This window comes from Triticum urartu, chromosome 6A (assembly GCF_056163025.1).
Source record: "Triticum urartu cultivar PI428250 chromosome 6A, HENAU_Tu73, whole genome shotgun sequence".
Taxonomy (NCBI): domain Eukaryota; kingdom Viridiplantae; phylum Streptophyta; class Magnoliopsida; order Poales; family Poaceae; genus Triticum; species Triticum urartu.
Genome location: NC_141878.1, coordinates 316,387,170 through 316,400,819, shown reverse-complemented (window position 1 = coordinate 316,400,819; position 13,650 = coordinate 316,387,170). Strand labels below are relative to the sequence as shown.

General features: G+C 44.0%; 2 pseudogenes; both read left to right on the top strand.

The window, feature by feature from the left end:
* The first annotated feature begins 3,306 nt into the window (after positions 1–3,306).
* LOC125517740 (small nucleolar RNA R12) lies at positions 3,307–3,381 on the top strand (annotated as a pseudogene).
* Positions 3,382–3,744: 363 nt separating this feature from the next.
* Positions 3,745–3,820, top strand: LOC125517745 (small nucleolar RNA R12; annotated as a pseudogene).
* Positions 3,821–13,650: the final 9,830 nt, after the last annotated feature.

The following is a 13,650-nucleotide window of genomic DNA, read 5'->3' as shown; positions in this document are numbered from 1 at the left end:
GACTTGACCGTTCCTAGCTAGTGGTTGAATCTTGGAATTTTTTTTGGTGTTTCTATGATTAAATAGATACTTATTTACCTAGAAATGATTTTTCGAAAAAATAAAGAGCAAACTATGAGGCAGCTACAGTTCAAATTTGACCCGTTTCCAGCTGAATCGACGACAATTTGTCTTCCACCAGAGGTGGATCAAAACTTTTTTCACCCAACCATTTTGTCAATTGTGCATTATATATGTCCTAGTGTTTTATAAAATTGATTTGGTCCAATTTTGCAACAATTATTTGGTAGGTCCTTCACAAAAAACCTCATTTGGGGCACTCAAAAAATGGAAAATGATTTTTTGTGCAAAGAATATAAAAAATCCCTTTGTCGATACTGTTTTCTATTCCAAGATGTAAACTTTTGCAAAGTATAAAGAACTCATTTTGAACAAATATAAAGAATATAAAGAATATCATGTGAACAAATATTTGGTAGGTCTTTTACAAAAAAGAACTCATTTTGAGCACTAAAAAATGGAAAATGATTTTTTCGTGACCTATTTAAAAGGTCATAAAGTCTTCAAATTGTTTGTTGCGTTCTGATTGGTCTATAGGCATATCACGCGGATCATGCATCCGACACCGTCGGATGCTCCGGGATCCAACGGCGGACCTCATCCCCTCACCCTCTCACCCACGTAGCCCTCTCACCCCCTCACCCACGCAGCCCCCACTCCCCACCGTTCCAACCCTAGCCCCCACGCCCCCACTCTCCTGCATCCGCACCCGCTCGCCAAACCCTAGCCGTCGCCGCCGCCCCCGCACCATGGTCGTCGACGGCGAGGAGCCCGAATCCCCATGCCTCCCAAGCGCCCGAAACTCTAGCCCGCGGCGCAGCCATGGCGACCGAGCTCTGGATCCCATCGACTCCCCCCATCGCACCCCTCCTCTCCTCGCAGCTGTCGCCACCTCCTTCCTCGATCCAGTCCTCTCCCCAGCCTCCTTTCCCTGATCTAGTTCTCTCCCCGCCGCTCCCACCCACCGCCGACCTCGCAGCCCTCCTCACCACCGCCGCCGACCTCGTCCCTCCCTCCCCTCACCATCTTTCCCTACCCTATGCCCTAGATTGAGTCGAGAAGGTCGGCCGACGCGCTAGGGTTCCGTTTGGTCAGCTCCGCGCCGGCTCTCCGGTTGGCCGCCCGCTCGACGATGGATCTCCCGCCGCTCTCCCACCAGGCGCTCTTCGCGGCCCTCCGATCCGCGGATGCCGAGGCCGTGCGCCGCCTCCTGGCCGGCGCCGAGGAGTCCGCGCTCTACGTCCCGGCGGACGCCGAGGCCGTGCGCCTCCTCCTCCCGCTCTACGACCTCGAGGCCGCCAAGCTCCGCTCCCGCCTCGACCTCGATGCCTTCCATGTCGCCGCCAAGCAAGGGCACACCGGTGAGCCCCTCTTCTCGCTCGATTAGTAGCTTCTGCTGGGTTTTTTAGAACGATCCAAGTCCAGTGTGTTGCAGCAAGTTTAACCGATTCTCATTGGGCTCAATTGCAGGGTTTGATGCTCCGAGGAACAGCATGGAGTTCGCCATGGAGGCGCCCCACAGCTACGGCGTCTTCCAAGAGGACGTCCCGGTGAGTAGTACAATCCCCTTCCCTGTTCTTTCTCTCTATCTGTCAGACTAATTCACTGCATCATTTTCTTCCCTAGCCCGTGTATGCATGCGTCTGGTAAATTATTTTGTTTCTAGAAAAAGGACCTGGAATTCCTTTTCTCTCCTTTCATTCCAGTCACATACTACTGTCCAATTTTCAGTTAGGTGGGTAGATCTTTCTTGACAGATGATATGCATTGTCCATCCGTCCTTGGCAGCTCTGTTGCTAGGTGTACTTGTACCTGACTGTTGTTGCCTGAGAAGACAGCATGAAACACCTATTAATAATGCTGTCAAACAAACAGTAGACCACCATCTACTACTGCTGGGCACAATCACGTTGCCCCTTAATTACCTGGCCATTCTCTACATCTTTGCTTACCATCCTTTGCCTACCAATAAGTAGGAGGCCATGTTGAGTTGCTGGCATTGTTCTTCAAACTAGATTAGCACTGCTGCTTTCCTCCGCCCCTCTTCTCCCTCGACGGTGTTCTCATCCGCCACAACAGCTTACTGACACGGTCATTGGTTCTGTCTTTGTTTTGTTGGCAGCAGGGGAAGAAGGAGGAGGAGGAGTTCAGCACGGGGCCCCTCTCCATTCTCATGCTCAGCATCAAGAACAACGCCCTGGTTGGTTTGGTTTGGTTTGGTCGACTTCTTGCCTCTGTTGATTGAGATCTCAGCTTAGCGAGGGCATATTTTCTGTAGTAGTAGTCGACCTGCTTAGCAAGCTCAGCTCACCACGCTCGTCGTCGACCTGCCTGACGGTGGCTATGGCGGGACCCTCGAGATCGTCGTCTTCCTGACCGGGACCCTTGGTTAGTGAAATCATTTGTTTTCCACGACATTCAGACTTTGCTATAGTTTACTGAAACTATTGTGGTCTGAAGAACAGTTTACTGAAATTGTTCCAAGTCTGAAAAACAGTTGTCTGAATCTGTTGAAATCTGAAACTGTTAGTGTGAGGTGTCTGAAACTGTTCTAATCTTGTAGATAACCTGTGAACAAATTTACTTGTGTTGAATAACCTGTGAACAAATTTAGGACTTTGGAGTTGTCTAAAACTGTTGTAGTCTTGTAGAAAAGTAAAAGTAGTTGGATGGAAATAGATTTCTCAGTCTGTGTAATAGATGGTCTGAAGCTAGTTGCAAATTTCTTTCCTTGATTCAGATAATTCAGTAAGTCCATTTCATAACATCTGCTGCTAGTAGAAATTATGGAAGCTAAAAAGCCAAATCAAGTTCAGTCATCTCATTTCACCTTTGCAAAGAAGATACTAATTTTCTGAACAGTGAATTTGATGTTAACGTCTTATATGTGCGTCTTATATGTCCATTTCATAACATGGTGCGTCTTATATGTGTGTTTGATGTTAACGTCGCTTGTGGTTTTGCAGGGTTCTGAGGCTACAGCCTGGGCACCATCAGGGTATGTTGTTTCCCTGTCCTGTTTCTTCAGTGCTCAATAGTTGCTTGTGCGACTGCTACTAGTCTTTAATGTAATGCTAAACTAAAATGGGTCTAGTTATACTAATCATTCCATGAAAGTTCAGTCTGATTTGCTGGTACTCTAATAGAATCATTGTTTGCTCATGCTCAGAATCATTGTTTGCTCATGCTCAGAATCATTGTTTTACACATGTTACTTGTGATGTTCTGCTGGCTGAGATGTGCATGATCTGGGTGATGAAGAAAATTGTTCGGATTCCCACTGATTTTCATGATTATTACAACCAGATACTTCTGACGGATCATGCCATCTCTTGGACTATATATGTACTCCCTCCGAAAACTAATATAAGAGTGTTTAGAATACTAAACTAGTGATCTAAACACTCTTATATTAGTTTACAGAGGGAGTACTCCTTTATTATTGAGCAAATACTTTCCTTTGATTTTTTGCAAACCTCTTAGCAGTAATTTTCGTATCCTCTTTTTTGTGTTCTGCTAGCTGATGAGATGTGCATTACCTGGGTGATGAAGAAAATCGACGGGTCACGCCATCTCCTGAAGTACATTTGCACATTTTTACTGCTTTAGACTGACTGTACATGCATTCCTTCATTGGTTATGAACCTTATTGCTCATTGTGTTCTGTTGGGTTGAACTGCATGATTCCGGGTGATGAAGAAAATCGTTCGGATTCCCACTAATATTTCATGATTAGTGTAACCAGCTACTTCTGATCCATAGCTTGTACTGCAACTAATGTGTCATGCGTTTTGTGGCAGCAACAGCAGCTAGCAGGAGCAATTCTATTGCTGGTTTGCATTGAAGATATTGTATTCTGTTGCTATATCATTGTTTAATAAAACCACAGCATGATGCTCACATGAGATATCCACGTGTTTCTGTGCTGTTTTGCTACAAGCTATGTGTTGATTTGATAACAGGAGTTTCCTTGTCCTGGTCCTATACTGCATTTTGACTCCTATGTTTCTGTGCGCGTGTATTTAATTGATGTTGTTTCAACTTTGAACTGCTTCTGCATATACTGTAATTGAGATTTAAATTTGTGGTTGTTCCTCTTTTACAGATGCTCAAGTGTGAAGCCGTGAAGTATGAAGCAAGTGTGAAGCCTTCAAGTTCTACTTAGTGAAGAGTAGCATAATGTAGCATATATGTGTGGTAAAGATTGTAATAGATTTATTTAGTGGTATATTTGATGATTCTTTTTGATTATTTATATGATCTGAAAACTTGTGAAATGGAAACTTGACCAATGGGCCCACTTATGAAAATAATCTGTCAATTTTGTACATTTTTGACATGTGGGACCAATTTGAGAGATGATCATGACAAGTGGGACCCATCTGACTAGTGGGACCAGCTTGAATATATAATGGCTGAAAATAGAAAAGCAATAAATAATAAAAGGCCACGGGCCAACAATAAAAAAGGCTACAACGTTGGGCCTGGCCCATGTAGTTGACCAAAATTAATCAAGAAAAAAAATATAAAAAAGGCCGAATTGTTGGGCTAGGCCCATGTAGAAAACTGAATTGGACCGGGCTGAATCTTGTGCCACATCAGCTTGCCACGCTAGATGCCTACGTGGCCTAGAGAGGTTGCTAGTGACCAAAACGCCACTGTGGACATATTTTTGTCATAAACATTTGCGACCATTCCAGAAGAAAGGTCGCTATAGTCAGTTTACGACGCCCAGCTTTTGACCTTATGTTTTTGGTCACAAAAAGGTCATAAATGGAAATTTGTGACCATTCAGTGACCAATAGTGGTGGTCATAAGTTGACATATTTCTTGTAGTGATCGGATCATTTTGTGTAGTTTCACCAAAATCGAGATGAGCATCCCATGTGGCAAAGAAATTGAACAAGCGTGATTAGAATAAGATTACTGGGACTAGTTGATGAGACATAAACCCATCACAAATACAGTACATAGAAGCCAGTAAAAGTATATGCGGGGCAAAGAAGTAGAGAAATATCCACAGGGAGTGATGTGGGCAGCTGGAGCAGTGGTGCAAGCCGGCTGTAAAGGGAATTGTAACTGAGGGACGTAGCTCAACCTTGAGGAGGGCAGCGGGAGGCGGCAACTGCCCACGTCGCGGCAGTGAGCAAGGGACGAAGGCAACCTCACCGGCTTTGTGAGAGAGAACGGCGGGGACCCCTGATCGGGACGTGCCGACAGTGGGTTTTCACCGTCGGCGACGGCCACCGGATCTACGCTAAGCATCCACCCCTTCCCCAAGCGGACGTGATCCGCCGGGATGTTAGAGATGTGGCCACAGTCATTTTGTGCGAGAGAGTGTGAAGAGAGCAACCCCAGCAAGCAACCGTGTAGGCTGGCCCATCCTGACTATGTATATAGTGGAGCGGTCTCCTTTTCTCTCCATATGAACCTATCATATTGCGTACGTGCCACTGAAGAAAAAAAAACTTTATTTATAAATGACGAGGCACCTACTACTCATTCTCCTATAACCTTGCTCTTGGCATCTCCAAAATATTGACCTTGCAATTGGCTCTTCGCCTCTTCGGGAAGTCGAGCAATAATGGTAGCGAAGTATATCTCGTTCTGGCTATATGAGACCGAATGAATTGCTGCACGTCCACCACGTGGGCGAGGGTCGAGGGGCGAGGGAGAGTGCTACATACGGAGCAAAATGAGTGAATCTACACTCTAAAATACGTCTATATACATCAGTGTTTGGAGTATGTACTAGTAGTTCATATTGAAATCTACTAAAGGACATATATATTCCAAACAATATGATGTAATATCTATAACCAAGGTAGTAGGGACGAGGAGTAAACGGAGGGAGTAGTAAATTTTTCTCCTCGTCTTGCGAGCCACCGCGTGCATGGGAGAGGGAGCGGGCGTAAGGCATAGTAAGCAAGCTTCACCTCATCCTGCGAGCCACCGCGCCCGTGGGCGGGGGAGACGGCGTACTAAGTAAGCTTCTCCTCGTTCTGCGAGTTGACGGGACACATCAAAAGTACTCTAGTGTATAGAGCCTTGCCTCTAAGGTAGGCCCCACATGGTTTGCCTCTTTTTTTTAACATAACACGTCAAGCCGCAATTTGTTTTGTTCACCCGTGGTAGACGATCCTCCCTCCACCAAGTGGACAACCAGTACACATGCCAAATTACCACGTGGGCTACCTTTTTCGTACAGAAATGAGCTCCACCGTGTACCGGTGCGGGTGTGGTCGGGAAAGAGACGGGAGTACGTGCGCCGTGCATGCACCTCTTCTCTTCGAGCACGTCCCCCACCTACGTGAGTGTGTGAGAGATACAAACCGCGTTCGTGAGTGTTTTTTGTTTTGGGGTGGGGGGTGGGGTGGTGGGTTGATTTCGTGAATTATTTGTGGGAATATGTGTCGATGACATCTCAAACAAATTTTTGCATGCAATGTGTGTGAAATGGAGGCCTATCCATATCATACATAGAGGGTCGGGCAATCCACGAGAAGAGAGGGAGGGGTCATAGCTATCGATAGAGTTGAAGAGAGGATCAAGTGGGTGGGTGCGAGATCGATGAAGAGAGCCATCAAAATTGTGTGTGTGTACAAGTCAAAGATATAGGGCGACTGGCCTACCGGAACGTTAGAGGGCACACATCAAGTTTGTGTGTGGCAGGGAGACATGACTAGAGTGCTCGATGTATCGGTGTGTGTGGGGGGAGGGGGGTGGTGGGAGGGGTAGGCAGAGGCCTAACTATAGAGGTAGACCGACTCGTATATGTGTTGAGAAGGAGAGACCCAGCTATGTCTTGAGGGAGATCGGTCGACATCCATACATAACTGAAGGACGGGAAATATGATGGGAGAGAGAGAGAGGAGAGAGAGAGAGAGGGAGGGAGAGGGAGGGAGAGGGGTAGAGTGCTGGATGGGTGATGGAGTTGCTTCTCGAAGATAGTGGGAGAGGCCTACTGAAAGCACAAGTGCTCCCTAGGTGGTTTTGATAATTGATGACAACATATCTCTTGTTGGACTAACACTTCTATCTAGCATGTTTCAGATAAGTTCAACAATGAAGTGGCATGGACTAAAGGTTGTGGGAACTCCTTCAAGATGCTAAGGACAAGGGATTGGCTAAAGCTTCAAGCTCAAGACTCTTCACTTTTACATTTTAGTGATCCAAGATCACATTGAGTCCATAGGAAAAGCCAATACTATCAAGGAGGGATGAGGTGTTGCTTAATGAGCCTCCTGCTTCATGTGCTTAATGATATGCTCCAAAATACTCAACTACTTTCCCATATCCACATATGACCTAAACCCTAAGCCAAACTCGGTCCTACCGATTTTTCCTATCCGGCGCCATCGAGTTTCACTTGTCATAAGCCACTGCCAAACCCTAATCAGCTCGGTCTCACCGATGGGATCTCGGTCTCACCGAGATGGGCTTGCAAACTCTCTGTTACCCATTGCAATATTCTCGGTCCCACCGAGATATGCAATCGGTCCCACCGAGTTTGCTTGACCAAATCTCAGTTTCACCTATTACCCAAATCGGTCCCACCGAGTTTGAGTAATCGGTCAAACCGAGTTTTGGATTTACCCTAACCCTAGCACATCGGTCCCACCGAGTTGATCCAGTCAGTCCCACCGAAATCACTAACGGTCACTAGGTTTACATTTTTGGTCCGATCGAGTTTATTGATTCGGTCCCACCGAAATCACTTCTTGGAGAGTGGTGTCTCCTAGATTGGCTAGGTGTCACTTGGGAGCCTCCGACAAGATTGTGGAGTTGAACCAAGGAGTTTGTAAGGGCAAGGAGATCGCCTACTTCGTGAAGATCTACCGCTAGTGAGGCAAGTCCTTCGTGGGCGATGGCCATGGTGGGATAGACAAGGTTGCTTCTTCGTGGACCCTTTGTGGGTGGTTGCTTCTTCGTGGACCCTTTGTGGGTGGAGCCCTTCGTGGACTCGCGCAACCGTTGCCCTTGGGTGGAGCCCTGTGTGGACTCGCACAACCGTTACCCTTCGTGGGTTGAAGTCTCCATCAACGTAGATGTACGATAGCACCACCTATCCGAACCACGGGAAAAACAACCATGTCTCCAATTGCGTTTGATCTCTCCAAATCCTTCCCTTTACATTCTTGCAAGTTGCATGCTTTACATTCCGCTGCTCATATACTCTTTGCATGCTTGCTTGATATGTATTGTGTGTATTGAAATTGTGCCTAAACTCCACTTGAACCGAAAAAGATTAAAAAATTGCAACTTTAGCACGAAGTGTCTAACCCCCCCTTTAGACACATCTACTTCTAGATCCTACAAGTGGTATCAGAGCCAGGTTTCCATTGCCTTGGTTTAATCACCATTGGAGGAAGATGGATGTGTCTACTCTAGGGAGTCTTAGACATAGAGTGCCTATTCTTGATGGAAAGTATTTTCATGAGTGGAAAAATGAGATGCTTGTAATCTTCAATCAATATCATTTGAACAAGTATATTGCTAGTCCTTGTGCACCCCATATTGATCCCTTGCATCCTACCCTAGATGAAGATATTAACATGATTCGCAATCTTAGAACTATTGAGCTCATCATTAGAGGATTGCCCAAAGATTTGATTGCTAGTTTGCCTACTCAAAATTGCGCCTATACTATATGGAAATTTCTTGAGGAACAGTTTCCCAATCACTCCTTGAAAACTTTGGATGAAATTCTCCATAAATCTATTGCCTTGAGGAAGATGAACTCTAGTAATCCTAGTTTTAAATGTCTTCTTGAACTTGCCAATCTTAAGCATGCTAAAGGAGATGTTGGAATCATTAATGATATCATACTCAAAGCTATAAGAATTCATAAAAGTAACCACTTTGATCATTTATCTAATGAATTACCCTCTCTAGGAAATGATGAGTCACAAGATCATGATGAACATGAATATTATGATGATGATGATAGTGACTCCGATCTTGATAATGCAATGAGACATTTTGGTCTTATGGCAAATCTTCGGGGATATGAATCAGGAGGAAAGGAATGGGTTCTTGATAGTGGATGCACTGATCATATGACCGGAGATGAAGAGATGTTCCGTGAACTTGCTGAAAACAACGGCCCTCGAAAATATGTCACCTTTGGTGATAATTCAAAGGGTAAAGTGGTTGGCCTTGGTAAGGTGGCCATCTCACATGATAGTTCCATTCAAAATGTCATGCTCGTTGAATCTCTTGACTATAACTTACTTTCAGTATCTAGACTTGCTGATTTCGGTTTGAACGTCCTATTTACTAAAGTAGATTGCCAAGTATTTCGTCGAGACAATCATAAAATGGTCTTTACGGGTATGTGTAGAGGTGATCTTTACATTGTCGATTTCTCTAAAAAGGCACAACCTAAAACTTGCTTTGTTGCTAAATCCTCAAAAGGCTGGTTGTGGCATAGACGACTAGGTCACGTTGGCATGAGAAACCTTGACAAGCTTATTAAAGGAAATCATATCCTTGGAGTTAACGATGTCATATTTGATAAGGATAGAATTTGCAGTGCTTGTCAAGCAGGTAAACAGGTTGGAGGAAGACATCCCGTGAAGAACATCATGACCACAAGGAGGCCACTCGAGCTGCTTCACATGGATCTTTTTGGTCCCAATGCCTACAAGAGTCTCGGTGGAAATTCTTTTGGTCTAGTTATAGTTGATGATTTTTCAAGATTTACGTGGGTGTTCTTTCTTAATGACAAGTCGCAGGTCCAGAAGATCTTCAGAAACTTCGCTAGGAAAGCCCATAATCAGTTTGATGTGAAGATCAAGAAGGTTCGGAGTGACAACGGAACAGAGTTCAAGAACGCAAATGTGGACACCTTTCTTGACGAAGAAGGGATTTCACACGAGTTCTCGGCTACATACACACCTCAACAAAATGGAGTTGTTGAGAGGAAGAACCGGACGCTCATCGAAATGGCAAGAACAATGCTTGATGAATACAAGACGCCAAAGCACTTTTGGGCAGAAGCGGTTGAGACAGCTTGTCACGCAACAAATCGCTTATATCTTCACAAGCTACTCGGCAAGATGGCATACGAGCTCCTCACCGGTAATAAGCCTCAAGTTGGATACTTTCGAGTATTCGGCTCAAAGTGCTACATTCTTGATAAGCATCGTCGTTCAAAGTTTGCTCCTAAATCTCATGAAGGTTTTCTACTTGGTTATGGATCAAACTCTCACACTTACCGTGTCTACAACAATTTCACCCGAAAGGTTGAAGAGACGGTAGATGTGAAGTTTGATGAATCTAATGGCTCGCAAGTAGAGCAATTGCCAATTGATGTAGGAGACAAAGACCCCTCAGAAGCAATTCAAGACTTGTCTATTGGCAAAACTCGTCCAACAGAGGTGAAGGAGAGTACTTCGTCCGTCCAAGTGGAAGCTTCTACTTCACGACAAGGTGACCAAGAATCGACACAGAAGCATCCACAAGTGGGCCACACCAAGATGAAGAAAACGAGGAAGTACGTCAAGATGAACATCAACAACCTCCTTCTCCACCACGACAAGAGAACGACGACGTCAACAATGAAGAAGGCCAAGAAGAAGAACAAGATGAAGAAGATGCTCAACAAAGACCCAAGCAAAAGCTCTCACGAGTTCGAGCAAGAATTGCCAAAGATCATCCCGTCGAGCAAATCCTCAATGATATACAAACCAGGAGAATCACTCGCTCAAAAACTCGTTTAGCTAACTTTTGTGAAAACTATTCATTCATCTCGAGCATTGAACCAATGAAGGTTGAAGAAGCTTTGGAAGATCCGGATTGGATAAACGCTATGCATGAAGAGCTACATAATTTTGAGAGAAACCAAGTTTGGACATTGGTTGAGAAGCCCGACAACAACCACAACATCATTGGTACCAAATGGGTGTTTCGCAATAAGCAAGATGAAGATGGACAAGTGGTTCGCAACAAAGCACGTCTCGTCGCCCAAGGATACACACAAGTCGAAGGTATGGACTATGGTGAGACGTATGCTCCCGTTGCTAGACTTGAGTCCATTCGCATCTTACTTGCCTATGCTAATCACCATAATATCACCTTGTACCAAATGGACATTAAAAGTGCTTTTCTAAATGGAGAAATAGAGGAGGAAGTTTATGTCAAACAACCTCCCGGCTTTGTCAATCCTAAGAAACCAAATCATGTTTACAAACTTCACAAAGCTCTTTATGGTCTTAAACAAGCTCCTAGAGCATGGTATAAATGCTTGACCAAGTTCCTTACTACAAGTGGTTTTGAAATTGGTAAAATTGATTCTACTCTTTTTACTAAAAGGGTTAATGGAGAACTATTTGTATGCCAAATTTATGTTGATGACATCATATTTGGTTCAACTAACCCTCTCTTTAGTGAAAAGTTTGGAAAGCTAATGTCAGAGAAGTTTGAGATGTCTATGATGAGTGAACTCAAATTCTTTCTTGGGTTGCAAATCAAGCAAACTAAGGAAGGTACATTTGTCTCTCAAACAAAGTACACCAATGACTTATTCAAGAAGTTCAATATGCAAGAATGCAAAGGTATGTCTACACCCATGCCTACTAGTGGACATAATGATTTGACCAAAGATGGTGAACCTGTTGATCAAAAGGTTTATCGCTCTATGATTGGTTCATTGTTATACCTATGTGCTTCACGTCCCGATATTATGCTAAGTGTGTGCATGTGTGCACGATATCAAGCTGCTCCTAAAGATTGTCATCTTAAGGCTGTGAAAAGGATAGTGAGATATTTAATCCATACACCAAATTTTGGCATTTGGTATCCTAAGAGGTCTTCTTTTGATCTTGTTGGCTATTCCGACTCAGATTATGCCGGAGACAAGGTTGATAGAAAGTCCACTTCGGGTACTTGTCAATTTCTTGGTAGATCTCTTGTGTCTTGGTCTTCCAAGAAACAAAACTCGGTATCCTTATCCACCGCCGAAGCGGAATACATTGCCGCTGGTTCATGTTGTGCTCAATTACTTTGGATGACCCAAACTCTTAAAGATTATGGGATTTATGTGAAACATGTTCCACTGCTGTGTGACAATGAAAGTGCTATCAAAATTGGTCATAATCCGGTACAACATTCTCGAAGTAAGCATATTGAAGTTCGTCATCATTTCATTCGAGATCATGTTGCTAAGGGTGACATCAATCTTAAGCATGTTCGCACCGATAAGCAATTAGCGGATATATTCACTAAACCGCTTGATGAGAAAGTGTTTTGCAGGTTGAGAGGAGAATTGAACATCATTGATGCTTCGAACTTGGAGTAGAAACCCCATTGGCTACATGCAAGACATGAGCTTATAACTAATCCATGATGTATCTCTTATGATAACTATCTTATGTCATGGATATATTTGCACCTTGCATGTTGTCTAACCCATGTAGGTGTTTGGTTGAATTTAATTCCATGAGATTGCGACTCACTCACATCTTGAGCAATCTCTACAAGACCAAGACTCTACACAATAGTGGTTGAAGACGAGGAAGCACAAAACCATTCAAACATATCCTTTGACAAATTCTATGTTAAGCTTCATGATTGTCATTTTTGGATACACAAGTGCTCTTCCTTGCAAGAACTAACCCATGTAGGTAGATGAACTCAAACTCCAAGTGGTGCTCCCAACTCTTGATGAACTACATCAACCCTGAGCACCCAAACAAGTTCAACTACATGAGCAAGAACCACATCACCACCCAAGGTATGTCATTCCATCTTAGAGAAGCTTTACTCCAAGACATGAGTCAAAGCAACTCAACAAGATGTGAATATATCAAGATGCTTAAATGAAAAATGGTAACCCCATTTTGAGCTTAAACGATGAGTATGACCTATGATCAAGTGTCCTCACTTGACTCCTAAGTCAATATACTCTAACATAGGTGACTATGTCACCGCCCAATTCTAGATGAAGTTCTCTTGTGTCCTTTTCTGAGTTATTGCATTTGTTCCTTGCATATTTGTTTCCTTCTCTCTCACACAAAACAAAACAAAAAAAAACTTCATCTAGAAACTTTCACTCTTTTCCTGTTTGTTTTTGTTCTGCATATTTCTGCATCAAATTTCTTGCAAATCCTTCAGCTAATTCATTGCAAATCTTTGTGAGATCTTCTTGACTAGTGAGCTGAGATGACAAGTGTTTTTCTCTGTGTAAACTCGGTTTCACCGACTTGCAAATTTCGGTCCAACCGAATCTTTTCGGTACCACCGAAATGTGCCACTCGGTGCCACCGACTTTGCAATCAGAAAAACAGTTTGCCACTTGTTCTACCCTTCTCCTGATCCAGCTCCACTCAATGAATCTTGTCCTCCACAAGCATCACAATTTTATCCTCTGCTTTATGCTGAATCTCAAGGACCAAACCTATTCGACGGATTCCAGGAAAAACCTTCTTGGAAATTGATGTCAAAGGGGGAGAGAGAGATCACATCAAAGCTTGTAGGAAAGAGAGATCACACCAAGGGAGAGAAAAAGTATTAAGGGGGAGAGAAAGTCTCAAGGATCCCAGATGCTTGATGTTCAAGAGGAGAGATGCCACATGTCTTTTTGGGGGA